Raw genomic sequence first — 26725 nt, 5'->3', positions numbered from 1 at the left:
CAGCATCTTGTAATCAGCACGTGTACAGTTTTTTGTGGACTTCAAACAGCTGGCAAGTTTTTGTTAAATGTATGCATAATGATATGGCTGGGCGATAAAATTATATAGATATTAAATGGAAAAAAAGTTTTGATATTTATGATAAACTTTTGAGTAATTTTCTATATTTAGCCTTCTATGTTCTACATCTAAAGTAGCTGATCTAAACAGGTACGTGTCGCTAAAAACGCAAGCAATTCGGCAAAGCAATACACACAACTAGCTAACTGAATCACAGACATGAAACCAGCCTGTTAGGAAGTATTAGCAGGCAGCCCTGCTGTCATGGAAACCAATCAGGCTCGGTAATTTAATATCGTTGTGTACCGAACAAGACAGCACTGACAATACAATACAACAGAATACAACATTCCCAATGCAGTTTATTTATGTATTATTAGTTAAACTTTTTCATGATCAATAGCCCTGTCACAGGCAAGAAAGTTTTCTTCTGGAGATGTTTATTGCCGGTTGGCAATCTAGTTTATTGTGCATTACGTCACCTACTGAGCTGGACAGTGAAACATCACAAGAAAGTCTTTCACTGGAGTCAAACATCAGCTGAAGACAGGGGGTTTTCGAAGACAGAGTTTTTCAAAGGGGTGGCCAGGCAGGGGCAAGTGATCAGTCTGTGGTGGCACAGAAATGTTCGGGTAGCATTTTTATATGTGATTTCACCTGTAAAGAACTAAATTATGCCAGAAAAAGACACCAAAAAAAAAATGACTGAAACAGCAATTGCGAGTCCCTAGCTCCACCACTGGCTGAAAATTATGAAAATGGTTACATTTCATTAAAAAAAGTTCACACACCTTATGTAGGATTAAATCCTAAACTGAGTGTATTTGAAAGATAGCATATCCTATGGAATTTACTTGTAAATAAAGAAGAATGTTTAATTTATTCTTGAGGTCTAACAAACATGTAGAATGCAGTTCTGCCCCCATTAATGTTATGAAATGTACAGTATATATTGTGATAAATATCAAACAATATGAAAAAAAAATATTGTGATAATTCACCCAGCCCAGCCCTACCTAATGATTTTTGCATTACATTGCATTGCATATGTCATATTGCCAGGGTTGGGGAGTAACTGAATACATGTAACGGGATTACGTTTTTAAAATACAAAATAAAAGTAACTGTATTCCACTACATTTACAATTTAAATCATTGGTAATTAGAATACAGTTACATTAAAAAAAAGTTTTGATTACTGAAGAGATTACGTTTGCATTTTATTGTCATTTGTTTCATTTAAAATGTATTCCTTTCAGATGGAAAACATTTATACATATAAATTATGCAATCGAAAGTGCATTTGAACAGCAGTGAAACACTTTCTTATGATGTGTTACATTCATACGAGCAGACAGAGAAACCTTGTGTACAAGAAACCTTGTGTAAATTGTCAGCTTTACGCTAAGCTAAAATGCTATTTCTAGCCATTTTGCATGCACATTTTGCCAGGCACAATCATATTTTTATCAAGAAAATTCACATTGGATCATAATTTCTTTTTTTCTAGTCAGACCTTTGATATTAGGGCAAAAATCATATTCTTCATAATCATTTTTGTATTGTTTCCTGTAAAAATATCAAAAAATCCTTAAAAGAAGATCAATTTGATTAATCTTGTTTTAGAAACAACACTGCATAAGATATTCAGGTTTTCAGAGAATGTATTTTTAACATGTGCATTTTGTCTTACTGTACTAACAGAGTTTTTATAGTCAAAACAAGTGAAAAAATCTACCAGTGCTGAAGAAGTAATCCAAAGTATTTAGATTACATTACTGACCTTGAGTAATCTAACAGAATATGTTACAAAGTAAATTTTACAGCATGTATTCTGTAATCTGTAGTGAAATACATTTCAAAAGTAACCAACGCAAATTGCATTGCTTGTGTGCGCGTTCTGAGCCTTGTTGAACTGACCGTGAGAAAAACTGCGGCATCTTTATTACAGGATAAGATAATTAAGTCTGTAAAACATAAAATGTATTTGTACAAGTTCAGTTAGAAACATATTAGTATCCTATATTTTTCAAAGATCATACAATCCCAATTCCAAAAAAGTTGGGACAGTATGAAAAATGCTAATGAAAACAAAAAGGAGTGATTTGTACATTATATTCACACTTTGCTATATTGAAAGCACTACAACTACACATAATACGATGTTTTACCTTGTGAATTGTATTGTTTTTTGTTTTTTTTTAAATGTACTGTAATTTCAAACCAGATGATTCATACACCAAAATAATTGAGACAGGGGCAATTTAGGACTAATAACAATTTGACGAGTTAAAATAACAAGGCGATGTGAAACAGGAGATTTTTAACAGGTGAGGCAATTGTGTCATAATATATAAGGAGCTTCCAAAAACAGCCTAGTCCTTCAAGAGCAAGGATCATTCGAGACTTGTCAATTTGCCAACAGATGCTTCAGCAAATAATCCAGCACTTTGAGAAAAATGTTCCCCAAAGACAAATTGGAAGGATTTGGGGTATTTCACCCACTACTGTGCACAATATAGTTAAAAGATTCAAGGAATATGGTAAAATATCGGTGTGTAAAGAGCAAAACTAAAACCACTTCTGAATGCGTGTGATCTCTGATCCCTCAGACGTCACGGTCTTAAAAAATGGCATTCATCTGTAATGGATATCATAAACATGGGCTTGGGATAACTTTAGTAAACCTTTGTAAGTCAACATCACTCGCCGCTGCATCCACAGATGCAAGTTAAGTCTTTACTATGCAAAGCAGAAGCCATACATCAACACTAAGTAGAGTATATATATATGTATATAAGATTAAACATTTAGTGACTTGAGACTCGACTTGGACTCGTGACGAAAGACTCGAGACTTGACTCGGACTCCAGCTTAAAGACATCAGACTTGACACGGACTCCAGATTAAAGACATCAGACTTGACACGGACTCCAGTTTAAAGACATCAGACTTGACTCGGACTCCAGTTTAAAGACATCAGACTTGACTCGGACTCCAGATTAAAGACATCAGACTTGACTCGGACTCCAGCTTAAAGACATCAGACTTGACTCGGACTCCAGTTTAAAGACATCAGACTTGACTCGGACTCCAGATTAAAGACATCAGACTTGACTCGGACTCCAGATTAAAGACATCAGACTTGACTCGGACTCCAGCTTAAAGACATCAGACTTGACTCGGACTCCAGTTTAAAGATATCAGACTTGACACGGACTCCAGATTAAAGACATCAGACTTGACACGGACTCCAGTTTAAAGACATCAGACTTGACTCGGACTCCAGTTTAAAGACATCAGACTTGACTCGGACTCCAGATTAAAGACATCAGACTTGACTCGGACTCCAGTTTAAAGACATCAGACTTGACTCGGACTCCAGATTAAAGACATCAGACTTGACTCGGACTCCAGATTAAAGACATCATTCTTGACTCGGACTCCAGTTTAAAGACATCAGACTTGACTCGGACTCCAGATTAAAGACATCAGACTTGACTCGGACTCCAGATTAAAGACATCAGACTTGAATCAGACTCCAGATTAAAGACATCAGACTTGACTCGGACTCCAGATTAAAGACATCAGACTTGAATCAGACTCCAGATTAAAGACATCAGACTTGACTCAGACTCCAACTTAAAGACATCAGACTTGAATCAGACTCCAGATTAAAGACATCAGACTTGACTCAGACTCCAACTTAAAGACATCAGACTTGACTCGGACTCCAGCTTAAAGACATCAGACTTGACTCAGACTTCAGATGAACATCTTTGACTTTTCCAAACATTACATTGAGGTTGTAGGATCATAAGCATTTTTTGTTTTCTTAACATAAGCAGAAAATTATTTAGGTTTGCATAACATCCCTGAAAACATGAAAACTTCCTAAAAACCTTATTTTGTCAACTTCTTTCAGAAAGAAATATTTAAAAAAAATTGTTTATATGAAGTGTGTAATTTCTGCGCCACTGAACAGGACTGCAAAAATTAGCAATGTTTTCAAACAGCCTTCTGAAAATGCCCCCTGTCTGCTGATGTTCGAACAAACATATAGTCACACCCCCAACTCACACCATCGGTTGAGTCAATGTTGCTGTGTCGGCCTGGATGGGTCATGCAAAACAAGCAGAGGCATTTTTAAAGTGCCACAGAGACACATTGTTTACAGTTTTTTTTTTTCTTTAAATAGCTCATTATAGTCATCTCTGCATATTAAGCTTGGATAAGATAAAGTATTTTAATACCGAAAGAGTTTACATTACAGCTTTAAAGGATGTAACAAAATATTGCACTAAGAGCATTTTCTCCTAACATAGTAAGAACTTTTAATGAATAATAATAATGTAATAAGGAGGTTCCATTAAAATGTTCCAAACCTTTACATAACATTAGCCAAAGTAGTTGGAACGTTCCCTGCTAAGTAGGGCTGTGGCTTTATATCAAATCTCTTTGATCTCCAGCTAGCGAAATACTACATTTGCATGAGTTAGCCACTAATTTAAAAAATGCTTACTTGAATAATTGCTCATAAAAAACCTCAACAACAATCAAAACATCTGTACTAAGTTTCTAGCATAAGAGTGTGGGAAACTGACCTTCAACATGCTCTAAAGAGTTTTGTTCACTTAAACTACTTCCTGTGTCCAAGTGGCATAGGTGCCAGAAAGGGCTTCCTATTGGTCTCTCATTAAATTAAACTGCACCAGATGCATGTCCATATTTTTCTGAAAGTACTGCTACCATCATCAGAGACATGCCTGAAGCAATAAAAATGACAGGAAACGTAAAGAAGCTTCACATATTTGGGTTCATAAATGATAAAAACTCCCAGTTCACCACCTTCCATTCAACTGCCAATGCGTATATATTAAATAATAGAGGCCTTGCATTCAACATTGTGATTGAGTAACCAAACACTATTCGCAACATCCCATGTGAAATCATTTATTGCAAGTCTATTCTACTCACAGACAGCACCTGGTACTTATTTTACCATTCCTGTATCTGTTTTCCACCACTTCTTCGCTGAAAGAAGTCATCAAAATTCCCTTGAGGGTTTGAGAGATGTCTTTGAAGAGAAACTGCCTGAAACAGCTAACTTAACAAGGTGGGATATCCGCATAGAGAAAAAGAGAGCAAGAGTCCACAGGCGCATAAGCCAAGTCAATCCCTGCTGTTTTACTGCTACATTAGAGGGAGGACACCAGAGAAAGCGATTCCAGGTGTTGCTTGTGTTCTGTTTAGGGAAAACACAGGGGGAGAGAGATAGTTTGTGGGGATTGAAGGAAAACAGTGTACGAACAGGGAATGTGGGAGAGGTAGAGAGAGAAAGGGCTCTTTGATGTCCTTCGAGGCCTCAGGTAACTCTCATTCCCCTTAATTATGTTGGATCACTTCATGCCCAGCCTAGATCATGCCTACCATCTGGCCAGCCTTTAAGGTCAACATGAAACAGTTTACATGTTCAATTATAATGGAGCTACAGTAGGTTTTTGCAGAGTCAATGTACAGTCTTCATCCGTCAGAGCAAGTGCAGACGAGACACTGCGCAATCAATTATTTGACCGCTCTGTCCATTTATCTTCTTTGCCCTGTGCTTCCATTGCACACAGGTTTGAATAAAGCCCGCTTCTTTTAGCCTTTTGACGACTTGTCAAAGGTTGCACGTCACACGTCCTCTCATCATCCAGATTCGTTGGTGAGATTTCACCAAACTTGAATTTTTGTATGCAGCGGAATGCAAAATCTAAACGCATACGTTTGTGTTTCCGGTCTTTCACAATACTTTGTATGCGTTTGAATGGGACTGAATGGAACACGAATTGTAGTGTGACCTAACAACAGTTTTAAACTTTTTTATATATATATATATATATATATATATATATATATATATATATATATGTCCACAGAACTGCCGCTCACTGGATGTTTTTTTGTTTTTGGCACCATTAAATTCTAGAGACTGTTGGGCATGAAAATCCCCGGAGATCAGCAGTTAGAGAAAACTCAAACAAGCCCATCTGGCACCAACAATCATGCCATGGTCCAAATCACTTCAATGGATAACACTGAACTGGATTATGCAGCATGACTACGATATTAGCCAAGTGGTTTTAATGTTGTGGCTGATTGGTGTATATATAAACTGTATACATACAGTATATACTGTATATAGACTTGATTTTATCAACCAGGACTTGACTATATCTGGAAAGGTGCCAGTACATAATTTTAATGACATTTAATATACTTAAGTTAGCTTAAGTGTAGCTTTCCCATTAACAGGGTACCTGCAAGTCCTTAAAAAGCTTTACATTTACTTTTTAAAAAGTAAGGCCCAAAAAAAGTCTGAAATATCTTAAATAAATTACAAGAAGTCTCCCTCTCTCTCTCATGCATCCATTATTTATCAGCTAACGCTTGAATTTAGTATTAGAGCATGCAGGGGAGTGCATTTTTAATGAACTTGCAATGTTACACACAAATTCTGCATCTCTGTAAGCGAGCGATGCGCTAACACTATCACTCCTGCTTATAATCAACAAAGCTGTCAAAGTTGCATTTTGCAAGCGCTCAAGGTTATAGCGGTCTTTTGACCCCTTTCAAATCGTGGCGCTTCCTTATATTACATTACCTTTGACAATAATTGTAAAGCTAACAGAACAACTCGGCTGCAGAGTTACACCTGTCACTCATCTCCATCTCTCTAGATCTAACATATACATGTATATTCTCTGCTATCTGAATCAGTCAATTTTAAAATGTTTGTAATATGCAAAACAATAATAATATAATTATATAAATATTATAATATTAATATAATTATTATATATATATATATATATATATATATATATATATATATATATTTGTATATAATCTGTATTCAATATACATCATAACTAATTATGCAGCAGAGTTCTCTTTAATAATTAAATCTATTAACTTTTTCTTTTTTTTTTATATATATCTTTGTGTTCTTTTTTTTTTATATATTTATTTTTTCTTGATGTTGCAAGACATAAATATACATTTGGTCATATTATACAACATTTTTATCTTGTCCTACTACAGCTTTTTTCCATGAAACAAAAAGATAAATAAATAAATAAATAAATGAAAAAAATAATAAAACAAAAACAAAGCAAACAAACAAACTGGTAGCAAAAACAAAAACAGGGGAGAGCCTCAGGTATTATATTTCACACAAAGTCTGATCTTATTGGCCGAATAAATTTCAAGAATCCATTCCACAACCTCTCGAATTTATCCATTTCAAATCTACAAGTGGAAGTCAGTTTCTCCATAACGTATATATCATGCATCACATCAACCCAATTTTCCTCTCTTGGCGCTTCCACCTTAAGCCATTTCCTAGTAATTCCCTTTTTTCCTGCTAGTAACATGATTTTAAACATTTTACAATTCAGATTCTTTTTACCTTGCATATTAAGTCTTCCCAAATAAAGTGTGTCAAAAGTGAAAGGTAGATCAATCTGTAAAATCTTGTCCATACATTGTTTGAGTTCCATCCAATATTTCACCATCGAAGGACAACTCCAAAAAACATGAACATGATTAGCACTCTTTTCCCCACATCCCCGCCAACAGATTGTATCCCGATATTTTGTCTGAGCTGGAGTTCTAAAATATCTCATTAAGTTTTTCCATCCATGTTCCCTCCAGGTTAGGGATGATGTCACTCTCCATATTTGTTGAGTGAGATCCTCCCATTCCTCATCCGTCACTTTTATGTTTGCTTCAACTTCCCATTTTTGTTTTATGTAGTGTGTACCGTCTCCTTTTAAAGCTTCTATCCCTGAATATATCTTTGCAATTCATTTCTTGTTTATTTTAGATTGGTATGCGGAAATAAAGAGTTTTATAATGTTGGACTCTACGTCAAAATTTTCCTTTTTTATATCTTGCTCTAAATAATGCCTCACTTGAAGAAATCTATAAAAATCTTGATTTGCCAGACTAAACTGTTCTTTAATTTCTTCAAAACTTTTACACTTCTTATTTTCTAATAGTTCCCAAAACATTCGTGGTCCTTGTTCCCAATTTTTAAATCTATTATCTCTTATATTAGGGGAAAATTCTGTATCATATCCTATCCACCTTAGCAGCTTATTTCAGTGTGTCAATTTATTCTTTGTAACAATTTCAAACCACACTTTAAGTGAAATGTCCAGCCATGGATTGGGTACATTTTTCAATTGGTGCCTGAGTTTGTAATCCCCGATTAATGCCTGTATTGGAGCTTCCGTTGTCATTTTCATTTCAATTTCTTTCCACCTAGCAGAGTAGGAAGGATTACATAATTTCAACAAAGGCTTTATTTGCGCTGCTTGATAATAACTTTTTAAGCACGGGAGAGCTAGCCCCCCCTTCGCCTTAGATAGTTGTAGTGTTTTGTATCTTATTCTAGGTTGTTTTCCTTGCCAGATATATCTTGAGATAATTTTGTCCCATTCTATAAGTTCCTTATCCAGTATCTCCACTGGAAGATTCTGAAACAGGTATAACACCCTGGGAAGAACATTGATTTTGACCACCTCAACTCTAGATGTAAGCGTCATAAAGGGAATTAAATTCCACCTTGCAATGTCTTCTTTTATATTGGATATTAATGGGTCATAGTTTGCTGATTTCTATTGGCTAATATCTTTTGTTAAATCAATTCCAAGATATTTCATTGATTTCAAATTCCACTTAATTTTATAATTTTCTTTAATCGCTTCAGAGGGGCTATAATTGAAAGTGAGGACTTGTGTTTTCTGAACATTTATTTTGTAGCCGGACATTTGTCCAAACTTTACAAATTCTGACATGAGTACTGGCAAGGATGTATCGGGATTAGACAAAAATATTAGGACATCATCTGTGAATAGTGCAAGCTTCTGAAATGTCCCCTTTATCTCTATGCCTTGTATTTGTGCATTTTGTTTTATGGATTGGCTAAGTGGTTCCAAAAAAATTGCGAAGAGAAGGGGGCTAGCCGAACAACCCTGCCTACATCCACGCCTTAATGAAATAGAATTGGATAAACTCCCATTAATCTTAATCCTGGCCGTTGGGTCAGTATACAAGACTTGTATTGTCCTAATTATTGTATCATGGAAGTTAAATTTTTTTAACACTCTATAAAGGAAATCCCACCTGACAGAGTCAAACGCTTTCTCCGCATCCATTCCCATCACAACTGCTTCAGTGTGATTTTCTTTAATATGCTGCATCACATGTAAAGCCCTTCTTATGTTATCTTGCATTTGTCTTTCTTTAATAAATCCTGTCTGGTCCAACTGAATAATACCCGGTAAAAACAGCTCAATACGTCTAGCCAATATTGCAGTTTAAAGTCTATAGTCCTGATTCAGGACACTAATAGGTCTATAGCTGGAACAGTCCAATTCGTCCTTGCCATCTTTAGGGATTACAGAAATGATGGCTTCCCGCCATGAGTATGGTATTTCACCATTCTTTAACACCCAGTTAAAGGTTTTTTCTAGCATTGGAATTAATGATTCCCTGAACAACTTATACCATTCTGAGGAGTATCCATCTGCTCCCGGGGACTTACTCACTTTGAGTTTAGAAATCGCAGAGTTTATTTCCTGAGCTGTAATCACTGATATCAGGAATGAATTTTGTTCGTCTGTTACCTTAGGCAATGAAAGTGTATCTAAAAAGGCTTCTATGTCTGCAATATTATCAATGAGTGGTTGGTCATAAAGTTGTGTATAATATGATTCAAAGCATTTTTTTATGTCCTCTGTCTTATACCTTATTATTTTATTGTGAGAATCCCTTATCTTATATATATTACTTCTAGCCTGCTGTTTTCTTAACTTATATGCCAGTAACTTTGTCGATTTACTACCTGTTTCATAATACCGTTGTTTTGTGAACAGTAACTTTTTTGTATGTCTGCTGAGTTAATTTCATTTATCTCTGCTTTTTTCTTCCTAATTTCCTGATAAGTTTTGTCATCCGGCCTTTCTTTATGTTCCTTTTCTAATTTCTGTGGGTCCAATTGTAATGCATCAAGATTCCTTTGCCTCAATATTTTTAAATAAGCAGATTTGGCAATTAATTTCCCTCTTAACACCGCCTTACATGCGTCCCATAGTACTGGTGGGGACACTTCCCCATTATCATTCTCCTCCAAATATCTTTGAATTTCCGATTCTATTTCTTCCTTAATACTTCCTTTTAATATACTGGCATTCAGTCTCCAGAATGTTGTTCTTTTTTCAGGTGTCAAAGCCAACGTTGCATAAACCGGACTATGATCAGATAAGTCAGCCACCCCAATCTCACAATTCCCCACCATATGTCTATCTATATCGTACATTAGGATGTAATCTATTCTTGAATATATTTTATGCGGAGAAGAGTAAAAAGTGTAGTCCTTGGTTGTAGGATTCAATTCTCTCCATACATCTATGATACCTAATTCTCCCATCATATTTCCAATTTTATTTGGAATCACATTCTTTTTTACTCCCCTCCCTGAGGTGTCTAATTGAGGGTCCAACCTTTGGTTCAAATCCCCTCCTGCGATTAAAACCCCCTCCCCCTCTGATGCCATCAAATCAAACAATTTTCTACAAAACGTCCAATCTGAGCCAGGGGGTGCATATATATTCAGAAGACTAATTAATACTCCCTCTACTCTTCCTTTAACCCAGACATATCTTCCATCTTTATCGCTTATCACTGACTGTTTCTGAAATGGGATTTGATTCCATATTAAAACCGCTACCCCTCTCCTGTGGCCTGATTTATATGAAGCAGCATATACCTGGTTATAGCCATTTCTCTTCAGTTTTTCATGTTCTTTTTCTGTCAGATGGGTTTCCTGCAGAAAAACTATCCCCGCCCTATCTTTCTTCATTTTACTTAGAATTTTACTTCTTTTAATTGGGTTGAGAACACCATTCACGTTATAGGAAACCACTTTAATTAAGTTTTTTTTGTATAGCCATATTTTAGGTCTAATTGTTCTTATTACTATCCCCAGTACTCCCCCTATGCCACCGTAAAAACACACAACCATGAGCCTAACAGAACAAGCTCTAGAACAATTTATCAAATCACTAAACAAAAACAAAAAGACTTCCAACATTAAGGTCGTCCTCTCGACCTTATCTGAGACTAGATAAGACTCGGAGGGATAGCCCTAACGGCCAGAGGGCCCTCTCTGCAACAATAATCTAACCAAAAATACATACCATAACGACAACTCGGAGAATACAATTGTACCTTAATTTGAGGGAGTTCTTCTTATACATCTCACCCTAAAACACTGAAAGAAATGAAGGGAAAAAAAAGCAAGAAAAAAGTCCTGAAAACTTCTGGATCAGTCATTTGCCTCTGGCATCCTCCTAAAAGCCTGCAGTCTCTGCTTATACCCGGGTCTAGCATCCGCCTGTCGTTCAAGCTTCTCTCTCAGGAGGGACTCGATGAATGAGACCATCGACTGGGCCCCATCTTCTGCTCCTTCTTTTAAGCCGTGGATCCTGATATTGTCCCTTCTTAAGCGACCCTCTTGATCCGTCAATTTAGCTGCAACTTGATTTTGTAACTCCAAAAGTTCCAAAGTGACGTCTTCAATATTTTGAATCTGGTCTTCCGACTCCAATATGCGCCGATCAGCCTCGTCCAACCTGCTATCTATTTTTTGAATGTCCTCCCGAATTACTTTGAGGCTTTCCCCATTCTCACTGTGAAAATCTCTGAGCTCTTGCAGCACAATGTCCAAAGTTGCCATCTTTTTAGATGAATCGCCTGCTTTACTCGTGGCTTTGCTAGCTTCGTCCTCGGCTAACATTGGCTTCTCTGCTAGTCCTGACTGACTTTCGACGTCTTCCAAATTTCCAGTGTTGTTTCCAGTTTTCTTTGCTTTACCTCTTGTCATGATACCCCTTACTATAATGTCCTAATTTTGATTCTTACAATCCGAGAAAAGGGGAATTTTAAAACTTTATTCGGGGAGCTGTTCCTCTATGCTGCCATCATTATCAGCGTCCAACCGGAAGTCTCAGAAATCCCAATCTTTTAACTTTTTCAATACATCTTGTCAACTTTAAACGCCCATTTTTAAGGTAACTGACTTTACTTGAGATATTTCACACAAAAATTTGAATTGTCATCACTTACCTTCGTTCTGTTGCAAACCTGTATGACTTTCTTATTTCAGTGGATATTAAAAAGAGATATTAGGGAGTTTCAGTCACCATTCACTTTCATTGAATGGAACAAGATGCAGTGACAGTGAATGGTGACTGAGACTAAACATTTTGCTTAACATCTCCTTTTTTGTACCACGGCAGAGAAAGATTCATACAGACTCAAAGAGTGAGCAGTGATGACAGAAATTATTTTTTTTAATTTTAAAAGACCTTATGCACAGCAGGGCTATCTTGGATTTATTTTATTTTTTCAATTAAAATGTTTTTATTGATTATTTATTGACCCGACTAATATCCCTCCCCAATCACCAAGCCCACCCTGACCCCCAATGAACACCCCTGTGGTCACCTATAAAAATACACACACACACACACCGAGAAAAAGGAAAATATAATAAACACACATGATTAAACAAAATTTCTCTCTCCCCATCCCCTCACAGAGAGTCCCCCAAAAACACTAAATAATTACCCCATTTCTTAACAAACAAGTCCCCAAACCCCAGCCTTCTACTTGCCACCTCCTTTGAAAACGGTCACCCTCCCCATCTCTGCACACCACTCCCAAGGCCGTAACCAGGATTTTTTAAATACCGAGGTCAAAAATAATGCGCACAAATAACACTTGATAAATACGTTTGGCTGACAACATATTTATTTTCCATAACAACATGTGCAAACTGTGCAAACTGTGCACCGTGTGTGTGTGTGTGTGTTTTCCTGTATCTGGGTGTGAACTGTTGAAATATAACCTATAGGTAGTTGTGGCTTCTTGTGCAACCTCTGAAATGGTGGAGATCCATTTGTAGTGTACACTATATTATATTATATAATATACTATATTAGTGTGTATGCATCCTCTGAAATGGACTTGGGTTCTCACAACTAACTGTAAGTGATAGAAAAATATTTCCATTATCAGTTCAGTTGACTCAAATGTTGATACAACACCTGTACTGCAATGTATACATACAATACATAAAATAATAAAGAATACCTTTAGCTTTCAGTAATTCAGTCTCACCTTTTCTCAAAACAAGTAACTATTCTTCTGTGGCCAGAAGCATCCCACCTTTGCAGGACTCTTTTGGGATAACGCAACGCAGTGTCTCGCACAGCTCACATAAACTTCAATTTGAAGTTTATGTGAGTTTATGTGAGCTGTGCGAGACACTGCGTTGAGTTTTTTAATTGGTTTAGGGAACAATCCGCTACAGCCGACTATTTTCGTTTTGACATGACAGCAGTATCTGCAAGTATGTGTCACGTGACTTTCCGTTGATGCAAGGATAATTGTCTCGTCGGCTATTTTCACTTCCCAATGAAACGACACTTCAAGAAAAAAATACCGAGGACATGACCTCGGTGTCCTCAATGACCGCCATGACCACTCCGGAAACGATGGTGCTCCTTCCGACTTCCATCCACTTAAAAATTTGTATGCCAATCATGTTACTGGTCAGAAACCAATTTTAGTGCCTAAAATGTCACACATACAGCTCTGAACCAAAATTCTTGAATCTTAACACACATGCAAAAAACATGGGTTATGTCTCCATCTTCTGACTTTTGTCTTTAAGACCAAGGATACAATCTAGAGTGGGTCCAATAGAATCTATATAAAATCTTTAATTGCAGCAGGGAGGGGACTTATACATAATTTAGGGTTCAGACATATGCTTGAGGTAACATTTAAATAACAGTCAAAATTAAACACATAAAGAGTGCAAATGGGAGACAACAGGGTTTAACTTAACTTCTCCAATTTGTTTGATAGAAAGGCTTTGCAATGGCAATATATAGGCCAGAACTTCCTGTTCAATACAAAACCAGTGTGGGGCTCTCTCAGGTGGAAGCGACCAGTAAGCCAAATGTCTGAGACAGAATGCATAATAATTGGGTAGGCCTAGCCCACCTTTGTAAATCTGTCTATGTAACTTATTAAAATGTAATCTAGGATGCTTACCATTCCAAATGAAGGACTTCACTATGCTATCAAATTGCTTGAAGTAAGAGAGGGGACATCTTCAGGGAGAGATTGGAACAGGTAGTTACATTTTGGAATACAATTCATTTTAATAACATTAACCTTCCAATCATAGATAAAAGGCCCACATCGCTCATCCGTATAAACTTCTAACAACTGTGGAGCCAGTTAGAGCCTGTAGCATAAAATCTAAAAACTTCAGCGCCAAAGCCATCTGGCCTTGGAGACTTAATTACTTCGCCAAGCTCCTCCAAGGTTATCTCAGAATCAAGATAATTTTTTTGCTGAGTCGTCAGTTTAGAGAGTTCTAATGGTTCTACAAAGTTTCCAATATCTTCATCGGTAGACGAAGATGTGGAACTGTAAAGATCAAGATAGAATTCTTTAAAAGCATTATTAATATCAATGGCTGAGGTAAATATTTCACCACCAGCAGATTTGAGGGAATGGTTTTATATATCTAGCCAGATGTGTGGCTCCACAAAACAAGCTCCAGCCGCTAGTGGAACCAGCTAAAAAAATAAATAAAAATGGGCAATTCAGTTCTTCGGGCAGTCAAACTCACTCCAATGTCCTGCAAGAAATATTGCACAAACCAACTCCAGCCAACAGGAGGGATAAGCACCCAAAACGAGCAGATTCATCCACAAGCTGTCCCAATGAAATTATACTACACAATACAAACTACAGCTGCTAGGTGGAACCAGCACAAAACGAAACCATAAAGGCACTCCATTTCCTCGGAAATAGTAGTTTGGCCAGAAACATCAGAGCAAAAGCAAACTTCTGTTTATGTAAGAGATTCTTGCATTCCCTGAAAAATTCACGTTTCTCTCTTGTCGAATTCAGAAAGTCTGGGAACAAGAAAACGCTGTGGTTCTTCTAAGTGAGCTTTCCTCTACTCCTCGCCTCGCATAACACGAGATCTTTATCGAATGATCTCAGAAATTTGGCCAGAATTGATTGGGGCATGTCTCCCTCCACAGCTCTCCGAGCTGGGACCCTGTGAACTTGCTTGATTTCCAGCTTATGGCCTTTAATGTCGAGCAGACTCGGGAAGAGCTCGTCTAGGAATTTCACCATATCTTGGCCTTCCTTATGCTCAGGAATTCCAACAATTCAGACATTGATTTGTCGATTACAATTCTCCAAATCCTCCAGTTTTTCCCAGACGTGTTCCAAATCTCCCTTGTTCGCTAGCGTATTAGCAGCTAATTCCCTCTCTGATGACTCCAGATAATCAATCCATCTCTCGATGTCCACAACTCTTGTAACCAACTCAGAGAATTTCGTCTCCATGGAAGTGATCGATCGACGTATTACAGCAAGGTCCTCCAAGTCTGCAACGACCTACGGCAGCATTGCAGCCACATTCACCATTTCATGCCGGATATCTTTCAGTTCACCATCCGAACTGAGTCCAGGGCTTTCGTCCTGCTGCCGAGGGGAATTAGCTTGAGCACGTAAGTATCTTTAATGTCTCCAGAGCACATATTGTCTTCCTAGAACAGTCAAGAATCAGGGTGTATCGAATCTCACCGGTTAATGACACAAATAGTATTAAAACTAGAAAAGTGTGCAGAGCTCGCATGGCATCACGTGACTCCATCTTTGATTGTTAATGGGAATGACAACGAGGCTGTGAGGGATAGACGTACAGTCTCTTCAATGGGCTACACCGCAGATTAAAGTGTTTTTGGATTGTTCCGCTTTCAAAACATTAAAAAATATATATTTTCAAGGACACCCAGTAGACAAAAAGCTTAAGACAACATGAATAGTGGAAAATCAGCTGGGATCTAAGAGCTTTATGCAGCTTTATACCATGCATGCCATTGAAGAGATGGTAAGTCTATCCCTCAAAGCCTAATTTTTCCTATTAAAAATCAATCATGGCATTACTGTGAATAAATTCTATAGACCAATCTTCTTGTTTACAAAAATGTCAACACATGCGCAGGAAGTGGTGGCAGAAATCAGAAAGACTGTTGTGTTAGATTTGACAAATTAGATGATTAAACCTAAGTATGACACAAAACCATCATAAGTACAAACATATTCTTTGCAATATATATTACTATAATGAAATTAGTTAATAACAAACATGCAATCATGTTTGCTATAAATTTTTGCTGCAAAGTTGTGAGTTAAATTGATCTCCTCAGTCCAGTCAGTTCTGTTGATGGTTTGAAGCCACAGCTGTCAATGAGAGCCCTCAGAATAATTTTTCAACAACGTAATCCAATAAAAGTTTATGTTTTGCGCATGGTTTTTGCCACCACTTCCATGTTTGACATAAGCGGAGACGCTGCCAAAGCATTGTCTAAAGCATTGTCTAAAGCATTGGCTAATGCATCATGTCTTGCTGGAAAGCAAGTGACTAAAGAGAAGGGTCACAATAAAGGCAACATACTTTAGGCTACATGCATTCATAATGAAATCATACAGAGTTTTAATGTTGTATTAACTTACTTAAAAAAAGAAATGCACAGTCGAGCTGGTTGGCCAGGACTATCCGACTCGGCTACGCGATTCAGTTCGCCCGGTTCCCACCTCGTTCCGGTGGTATTCACTCCACCTCCATATGCGGCGAAAAAGCCAGAGCTTTAAGGGCAGAGATCACGACTCTGCTTCTCAAGGATCGCGATAGAGCCCGTCCCTCCAGCCGAGATGAAGAAGGGTTTCTACAGCCCTTACTTCATCGTACCCAAAAAAAGGTGGCGGGTTGCGACCTATCTTGAATCTATTTGGATCACACGCAGAGCTCTAGATGTTCTGAGCAGCTCTTTGTCTGCTTCGGAGGACAGCGGAAAGGGAACGGCGTCTCCAAACTGAGGATGCCCGCTGGGTCGTCAACGCAGGTGCTCTGTACTGGGGAACCTGACTGACAGACGCGTGCACGCTTCCCTTTATACCCGTATGTCCAGGGGCGGGACATGCAAATTCTGTCTGCCAGTTTCTCATTGGCCTTTTCTCAAGTTCAGAGGTACGCGAGGCTCCCAAGGAAGACCCCTTATGTCACTTCATTCGACACACGTCTCGTTCCTCCCTCGGGGAATGGAGGTTACAACAGTAACCATGACCATACTCTGCATTAATCTCAATGGCAGTTGCTCGGCTGGCACAAACACAAAGGCATAGATTTGGCTTGAACATGGGTGGGGTTGCAGTGTGAAGCATTAGCCATATTTCCATTGATTGTGGAATATTTGGGGGGGGGAGGTTACATGCTTGTTTTGATTATTGGGGGATTACCTCCCACCCCCAATATTTATACCACAATCAATGGAAACATGGCAGATATATTATATATATATATATATATATAATATGTATTTTAGTTGATGTTTTACCAGTGACCAAATTTTTTGTAGGGCTTCATGAGCACTATAAATGAGGCTTGTTCACAGTGGCTTGAGTGTTCACGAGAACTTGTGAAAAATATATGTTCTCACGTAAACACATGAGCCACTATGAACAAGTTTTTCTCATAGCGCTCATGAACACACAATCGACATCAAGATTTTCCCTGTAAATTACTAATACCTACTCCATAGTCATATGGACTTTTTTTTAAGATACTTTGGTGTCCTTTTAAGCTTTATCATTGTACAACAGATGGAATATTCAGTAGGCTAAATGTTTATTTTTGTGCCCCGCAAAAGAAAGTCACACAGGTTTGGAATGACATCAGGGTGAGGAAATTATGACAGAATTTTCTTTTTTGGGATAAAAAGGGTTTATTGAGATTATTAGTTCCCTAACCTTCCCCTGTTGTTAAACACACCCTTTCACATACAACCTCCATTCATACTCATGACCAATGCCCCAGATTATCTCAGCACTTTAAAAACATATGACGGTCTCTCATTCTGCCAAAACATCTGCACCTCCTTCAACTTAACATTTTCAACACCCAATTGCCTCTTAATTCAAGCCACTTCATATTTACTGTATCAACCACAGCCAAAAGAACTGAACAATACACCCTCAAAACACTCACAGACGAGGAAAATTAGAGGGCACTTGTTGCCATTCAATGCAGTCTTAGAAGGACAATATTTATGGACCTGTCATTCAGAACTGACTTCCAAACAAGCCAAAAATGTTTCAATAGAGCATATAGAGGATCTCTCTCTATATAAAAAGCATCAAACAGCAGCTTTGACTGAGAGTGAGGAAGAACTAACTGGGTACAGGGAGTAAAAAAAAAATCAAATGTCTAACAATGACTGTTGACATACTGCATGATTTCCATGTAGCCACACACTATGTTTCCCACATCTGTGCCAAAATTTGAGGGTTTGTTCAACTGCAAAACCATGAAAATATTTTCTAAAGCTTGAAATCTTTATAAAACACAAATATGTTTTTGAACATTGAAACGGGAACAAAGAAAACCTGCCCATTTGTCCAACAAGCAGCTCTTGATTCATCCAGAGGACAGATCCAACATTGGGTCCAGTCCAGCACTACAAGGATTTAGCCATATTGGATTCCAAATCTAATGCCAGCTATGTTTGGAGTGGCATACGACCATACTATTTCTTCAGTATATAGTACCTATTCAAATTTTCAGTGTGAATCCGAGAATACCCTAATGACCTAATCTAAACCCTAATGTTGTAATTACTGGAAAAATCAAGCCGTCTCAATTACACATTACTTGAAATGTCAAGTTTTGTAGGTTTTAGCTCTTTTGTAGTATTATTTATGTTGTTTTGTTGCAAATAGTTGTTTCATGTGATGTTATCATTAGTGTGATTTGTGTCCCCTTTGGTCAAATTGGACCCTGTTAACAGTGTTTACGTTTACATGCACTTAAGAAAACAGTTTATTCCAGGGATTTAGCACCATGTGCGTTATTTACACAATCATCACAGAAAATGATGTTGCTGTGTAGAAAGCTGCTTACTGACAGAGCCTCATGTATACAGGAGTAAAAAGAACAGTGCTTAAAAAGTGCATGTCATGAACTGCCTTGTGTTTTTCCCTCACATTCATTTCAGTTCAGTGACTGTTTAGTTTTCCCCTTGTTCATTGACAACATTTGCCAGTATACACCTTTTGATTACACTCACCTGCCCTCCATCTTCCACAGCGGTTCCCTGTTCCCTCATTATTCATCTGTGTGTATATATACCCTTTTGATTCCTTCACTCATTGTTAGTTCTTTCTCTTAAGGTAAGCTGTAGCATTAATGTATATATTTAGTTCTTTTGTACTCTTCCATGTTTATTGTATTACCTTCTTCCTTGTCTTCATTAAACGAGGCTGCGTTTAGATCTTAAGCCTCTTCTCTAAAAGATCACCACCACCACGTTACAGAAGAACTGACCTACAAATGGTCTAGCGGCTGTCCAAATACTCCTCCTCACTCAAGAGGACCATCCATTAGAGGATCATGTCAGTGAGTTCATTGAGCTTGCAAATGTGGTGCAGTATGATGACTGTGCTCTGATGTAATTTTTCAGAGCTGGTCTAAATGAATCATTAAGCGGACGGATGCCCAAGGCTGATCCTCACTGGACTTTATGTGAGTACATGGATTTGGCTCTCAAATGATGTGGCTCACTTATCACTGTAGGGGAAGAGAAAGAGGATATTAATTCTCCCCCTACAGTGAATAACCCCCGGGTGGCCATAATTTCCATGGCCACGCCCTACTGGCCTTCCACAGCTTCGCCCTCCTGGCCTTCCATGGCCAATGACCACACCTGCCACAGCCAACGAGCAAATGCCCACACCTACCATGGCCAACGAGCCAATGCCCACGCCTACCACGGTCAACAAGCTAGTTCTTGAAGCCTCATCCATCCCAAAACCTGCGTTGCAAGCCTCGTCCATCCCAGAGCCAGCTTTGCAAGCCTCGTCTGTTCCAGAGCCAGCACTCGCTGAGCTGTTAGAGCTGGAGCAGGTTCCCACCATCGTGCCCACCCAGAGTATCCGTCCTCCTCCGCTGGTCCCGTCCAACCCTTCTGCTCCACTGGTTACATCCAGCTTTTCTACTCCTCTAGTTCTGTCCAGCATCAGGGACACGCAGGTTCCGTTCTGTACCCTAGCCCTTCCTCCTCCACTGGTTTCGTCCAGCACGATGGACATTTCTCCTTCGCTGGTCCCGCCCAGGATATTAGCTGCTCCTCCTGATCAGCCAGTTCTCCACAAGTCACGGGTTCAACCATCACCCCCTGTGGCATTACAGATGAAAAGAACTTTCGACACCCCGACTCCACCTAGGCCCTCAGAGCCCTGAACTCTCTCTGATCCCTCGACATCACCTCGGCTCTACGATCCCTCATTTCTACCGTGGTCTTCCAGACTATAGCATCCACCGGGGTTCCTTGTCCTTGACCTGGCTCCACCTAGGCTCTCAATCCTCCAGAGATGCCTTGGCTCTCTGATCCTCCGGCTCCACCGGGGACCTGCATCCCTATGGCTCTGCCTTGGTCCTCAGTCCCACCGGCTCCACCTCAGTCTTCCGATCCCCCAGCCCTGCCTTGGTCCTCCGAGACTCTGCCGCTGCTTAGATCCTCTGAGCCTCTGGCTCCACCCTGGTCCTTCCAGTCTTCTGCAACACTCTGATCTTCAGGTTCTCCAGCTCCGCCTCCTGAGCTTCCTATGGTTCCGCCTCCTACATCTCCGCCTCCTGAGTCTCCTACGGCTTCACCTCCTGAGTCTCCTTTGGCTCCACATCCTAAATCCTCCTTCCCTTCCTCCAAGCCTTCCACGGCCATCTCCAAACTTGATCCTCCTCCTAAACCTCCTGACCCTCCACCAGCTCTGTCCTGGCTCCCTGATCCTCCTCCTAGGCCTCCAGACCCTCTGTCCATTCACCCTGGAGTTTTGTCACCCTTCCTAAAAAAAACCTCTGTGGACTCCTGATGGCAAATTTCCTCCTCTCACCTGGTCTTGTCTGGGTTTTGTGTTTTTCCCTCACCATCAGTTCAGTTCAGTAACTGTTGAGTTTTCCCCTTGTTCATGCCTAAATTTCCCAGTATGCACCTTTTTGATTACACTCACCTGCCCTCCATCTTCCACAGCTGTTACCCGTTCCCTCATTATTCATCTGTGTGTATATATACCCTCTTGTTTCCTTCATTCATTGTCAGTTCTTGTTCTTATGTTAAGCTGTAGGGTTACTGTATATATTTAGCTTTTTGTATTCTTCCATGTTTATTGTATTACGTTCTTCCTTGTCTTCATTTAACTAAGCTGCAAATAGATCCTAAGTCGCTTCTCTAAAAGATCACCACCATGTTACAGCATGTAAAAGGGAACGCTGTTTTCTCGCAATAACCCGCTGTCTGGTGTCAATGTAACTGTGGTCACTGTTTCAGCTCACTTTGTACATGTGCAACTGAACTACAGGTATTTGTGCATTTCTGTGGAGAAATGTTTATTTAATGATTGATCTACAATAAGTTATAATTTTCATTATACTGTATAAGCTGTGTTATTGTGTCACCTAAATTTTAGTCCATTGTACTAAAATTATTAAGTAAACACAGCACTATTTATATTGTAAATTTGAGATAAGTCTACTTGCATCTAGGTTACCTTAACTTAAATAGTTAAGTTCAATATGAACACCAAGTTAAGTAAACTTAATTACACAAGTTTTGGAGACGCCATTACCCGATTAAATTGAGGGAACGCTTTTACTAAATCAATTGTGTATATCAACTTATTAAGGTTTTCAGTGAACATTCGCCAAAATGTGCAGTATAGGTCCATTTCCAGTGTGATGAATGAAATGATTCGATTAGTCATTATTTGATCAGACTGCCAAAAGCAGCCAGACTAACATTTTTAACTCTAACTTGGATTAAAATTCAAAATAACCCAATTTATTTCCGAGACGATAACTGGACTACACTTGCTGAATTAAATAGGCAACATCTGACAACAATGTAGCATGCTGCTGTTCGAAATGTTTATTGTTGCATATTGCAAACTGATTCATATTCATAAAAATTGCAAGCAGTACAATATATTCTATTCAGATTCAACTCAAAGCACTGGTTATGCCAATGCTGTTATGACTATCCTTAAAAAAACAGATTGCAATTTTATTTAATGCTGCTAGAAGAGCAGAAACTGCAAGCTTCACTAATTCAGTGAAGTCTCCATTTATATTAGAAGATTTAGATAAGTCTTTGAATATGCATGCCAATATTGTCAATAAATTAGTTTGGATTTGTTCCAGTGCAAATGATGGAGAACATGCCATATTAATCGACACCTACAGGTTGCTCCACATTTTCTAGGTATTGCCAATGCAGGATAGCTCAGGAAATTGCCATTCATATTAATAAGCTTTAGTGTGTGTGTGTGTGTCTGAGAGAAGATCAGCATAAGTGGGAGAAAGAATGAGACCAGATCAGAGAGCCAAAGTTTAATCACCCGTTACTATTACAAACTCATCAGTAAAGTGAAAGGAGTGGGAATTTAAATGAAAATTGAGTTTCGAGTTAAGGTTGTCATTGTCCAAAGAGTTTTGAGGTCTATATGTGCAGCTGCTAAGTTCACACGGTATCTATACACCTAATATGACTACTGCTACTTTAACTAATTCAGAAGTACATTCTCTGCGTTGAGCAATTAAACCAATATCTTGCCAGTTCAGAGGAAACTGGTTCTGAATGGCAGACAGTCCAACTGTTTAAAAGTAAAACTGTGGTTATCTGAAGAGATTCCTGGGAGTCTGGGTATAATGTTTTAAATTGTGCTTCCCTTTTTGGACAAACTGATAGTTTAAACCTGATTGAACCTGTTACAAGAATGAGGAAAGCCCATGTAACTTTTATTGTGCTGCTACAACCATAAAATCATCTTATATTATATGTGTTGCATTCTATTCTGAGATGAAATACTGTATGCCTGAAACTGAATAACTGAGACTTTTTCCTCACTGAGGTATGTTCCTGAAGATTCTTAAAAGATCTCTTAGCAACTGTACCAAGAATTTACAAATGGATCTTGTCACTAGTGCAAAGACAATGTAAATAATGTACTAAAGTACTTACTGGTAAAGGTTCCTCTTACAGTATGTTCTTCTAAAAACATAATCAACAAATTCTGAAAGGCATTTTTACCCCATTGCATTTATGTGTAGACATATAAGGTCTTTCCTACAAAATAAAATGTATATACATATATATATAGGCTATTCCACCGATATTGCATCTGAAAGGTTTAAAAGTTAATTTATCACACTAGTAGTGGGGCATGTTGTCACAATGCATAGAGTAAGTTGTCACAACGGGAACTGCCATGACTATTCCGGGTTCAATACAAGTAAAGATAAATCGACAGCATTTGTGACATAGGCCTAATGTTGATTACCACAAAAATGTATTTGCTGTAAAGTTGTTTAATTCGTCGACATTAAAGTGTTTATGGCAATACGTCGTCATGGCAACGAAATTGTAAAAAGACACATGCTACTTTACATAGTAGGTGATTTTATCGCACTAAAATCGTGTTAAATCGTACGATTTATTGTTTGCGTCTTTAACATTTCACATCGGCCCCAATACATTTCAATTGTAAGATCCTCACTGTCACCCAGTTTTTTTTTTTTTACAAGTCGATTTATTGTTTTATTTTATTAATATTCATAATTTGTGTGGTTATCTACATTATGATACAAATGCTGTCGATAGCGCTTAACTTTTATTGAACTCTGAGCTTTCCTTAAAGCCCTTTTGTCAACTTCTTGTAACTAGTCGTCTCATTTTTTACCATTTTACCATATCATTCAATTACTGTTTACAACAGTATTCAACAGTTATTGAAATTATTATTAGGCTATATGGACTACCATCCCTATAAATATCTAATGCTATTATAGGCTACTTCAATCTAAGAAATGTAAGGAATATGTCTTACCGTCATAATAAAGAAGAACTACCTCCAGTGTCTCAGCATGTCTCAGTGCCCTGTCTCCTTCAAAACAGCGCGATGTGTGATGGTACAGCATGTGGTGAAGTGTGTGCGGAGAAGCGGTGAACCACTGTGTGTTTCTCTCGCGGCGAAACCGGATCCTCTGGTCCACCCCACCCCAAAACTGCCTCCGCCTCCAGTCCGCACATAAAGGATGCGTTGTTACCTGCAGCCAAAGCTGACACGCTCCTGAAGCCCAGCACGCTTTTCTTTGCCCATGAACCTGAATTGATCCGCCGTTGCCGATAAATTATTTTACATGCACATGCACTTATTTCGTCGCGTTTGCTTTCATCAAGTTCTGCTTTAATATTTTTCATCTGTGGCTCAATTAGTAGAGTAATAACTTCTACGCTCAAATTGTTAATTAGCGTGTATACGCTATGTTTCGGGGGGAAACAGTCAGTTGCAATTGAAAGGATAGTACCCAAAAGCGAGGAACCTTTGGGCCGTTTACGCCGAACGCGTTTTTGCGTCCGTATTTGACCATTGCGTCTCTAGCGTCTTGCGCACGTGCGCCGCGTAATTTAGACGTCGTTAACGCACCACGAGACACCTGCGTTCACACTATTCGCTGCGCTGCTATTGTTTTGTTTTTAGCGCAAAAACGTGTTCGGTCTGAACTGCCCCTTATTCGGGCATCCTTATATTTACTGGGACATTCTTGTCGTGTAGGCTACTAAAACAATAACTAGAAAAACCTATTTCTCTCCCACGCTACTTAGGCTCTACTGCCAAAAAGAACAGAATGACTGAACGCAGTAGACTAGCACATTCGCTGAGTTCACTACTCGGGGTTCATTCGTGTCCGGTTGCGGTGTATGCATCCCATTCATTACGGTTAACTATCAGTTGAACCTATTCAGTCCAGACTCAGACTGTTGAGTTTATTTAGGGGTTTACCCTGTTTAGAACAATTTTGATGGTAATAACTTCCTGTGAAAATCTGTAGATGTATTTTCTTGAAGTAAAACTTTGTACAAACCTTGTATAACATTTGTTTGTTGTATTTCTCTGTGTAAAATAATGTGTGGCACAGCAATGACAAGTTATTGCATTACGTTTTCATTTCTGTATTTGAAATAGCTGAACAGCGACTCCTACTGGCCATTGAAAGTCACGCAGTATTATACAGCAGGACACATGTGGACACTAAACTTAAGGCTAAAAATGAATGAATGTTGTTGCATTAGATAAACAAAATCAAAACAAGTGGTAGGCTATTCATTTTATAGGCAAACTTTTAACCTAAACAGCACTTAAATTACTTCTTTGTCACATGGCGAGCAGGGACGGATTACGGACCGGGCCAATGGGGCCAGTGCCCATGACTACCAGGGGGCCCTTGACTGCCCGGGGGTGGGTGCCTGGGCTTTAAGGTTTCGCTATCTAGTTTGGTGATCCCCCCGCCCCCCCATAATCCATAGTCATAATATGTCCCTGATGGCGAGTATTATACCAGCAAATGTAGCCAGCCAGCTGGTACGTGAAAGCTGTGCAGTGTCCAACTCCCATGATGAGTGGGGCTGGTGACACTGGTGCCGTGACCCGGATGGGAGTGAGGTTTAGGGGGGTGTCTGTAACAGTAGCCAGCTGCTACATGATAGCTGTGCAGTGTGTGGAACTGAGGGAACTTAAGTGAAGCTGTATTAAATTTGGACAGGCTGTAAACGGTTTCAAAGGTCAACCACAGAGTTGGCGAATTTACGTTCCTTGATCTAAAGCTAGTGTGATTGCTACAAAATGTGAGATATGGGAACGTGGCATTTTCAGGTGGGACACTGATTGGTTCATTCTGTGACCACTGTAACTTAGTAACAAGCATGCCTGAACACAGGCAAACAGAGAAATAGGCCAGTTAGGGCTGAGTGAAACAAATCAAATTTAAATGTAACATCTAATCTATATACCACCATGGAGAAAAGATAACAAGCATGCAAATCTGAAAAGTTATCAGTGAGGAAGCATTTCCTTAATAAAAGTTACAATTTAAAATAAATAAGTACATAAAAAATATAACACAATAAAAAAATAATGAAAAATGTGAGAAATAAAATGTTTTATGATCAGTTACACAAAATATTTAATTCAAAATGCACTTATACAGACAAACATTCTCCCCCAAAATCTATACTTTATAAAGTCTTTCAACAGCAGTTACAGCCTTTTACAAACATCGACACAAGTTGGTACACTTTGTGGAATTTGTGTCCATTTGACCACAAATGACAACTTGAGCATTTCTGGACTACAATTTTCAGGCCATTCACTGACCTTCTTTACCTTCCTTTATAGTATTCTGGTTCATTGACCTGCCTCTATGTTCTTTCTCTTACTAGTATACATTTTTGTCTGGTTGCTCAGTTTGGTATGCTGGCCTATCATAGTAGTGTCTGGGTTTTTCAATACATTTCCCAATGTGATACAGATGTCATAGTGCTAGACAGGTTCAAATCTTTGCCTTTTTATTACATCTGTAATGTTTTTTTTCTCACAATTTCTTATAAAAGTGCAATCAATCAAT

General features: G+C 38.6%; 1 protein-coding gene across 1 annotated transcript in view; it reads right to left on the bottom strand.

Annotated features, from left to right (window-relative positions):
* The window catches only part of LOC127635947 (chondroitin sulfate N-acetylgalactosaminyltransferase 1-like), a 70294-nt gene extending 46030 nt beyond the window's left edge, over window positions 1–24264 (bottom strand). The window contains exon 1 of the mRNA XM_052116255.1: window positions 24148–24264. The gene's annotated coding sequence lies outside the window, so the exon portion shown is untranslated. The remainder of the gene's footprint in view (window positions 1–24147) is intronic.
* Between the last annotated feature and the right edge of the window lie 2461 nt (window positions 24265–26725).

This window comes from Xyrauchen texanus, chromosome 43 (genome assembly GCF_025860055.1).
Source record: "Xyrauchen texanus isolate HMW12.3.18 chromosome 43, RBS_HiC_50CHRs, whole genome shotgun sequence".
Lineage (NCBI taxonomy): Eukaryota > Metazoa > Chordata > Actinopteri > Cypriniformes > Catostomidae > Xyrauchen > Xyrauchen texanus.
This window is presented reverse-complemented; position numbering and strand designations above follow the sequence as displayed.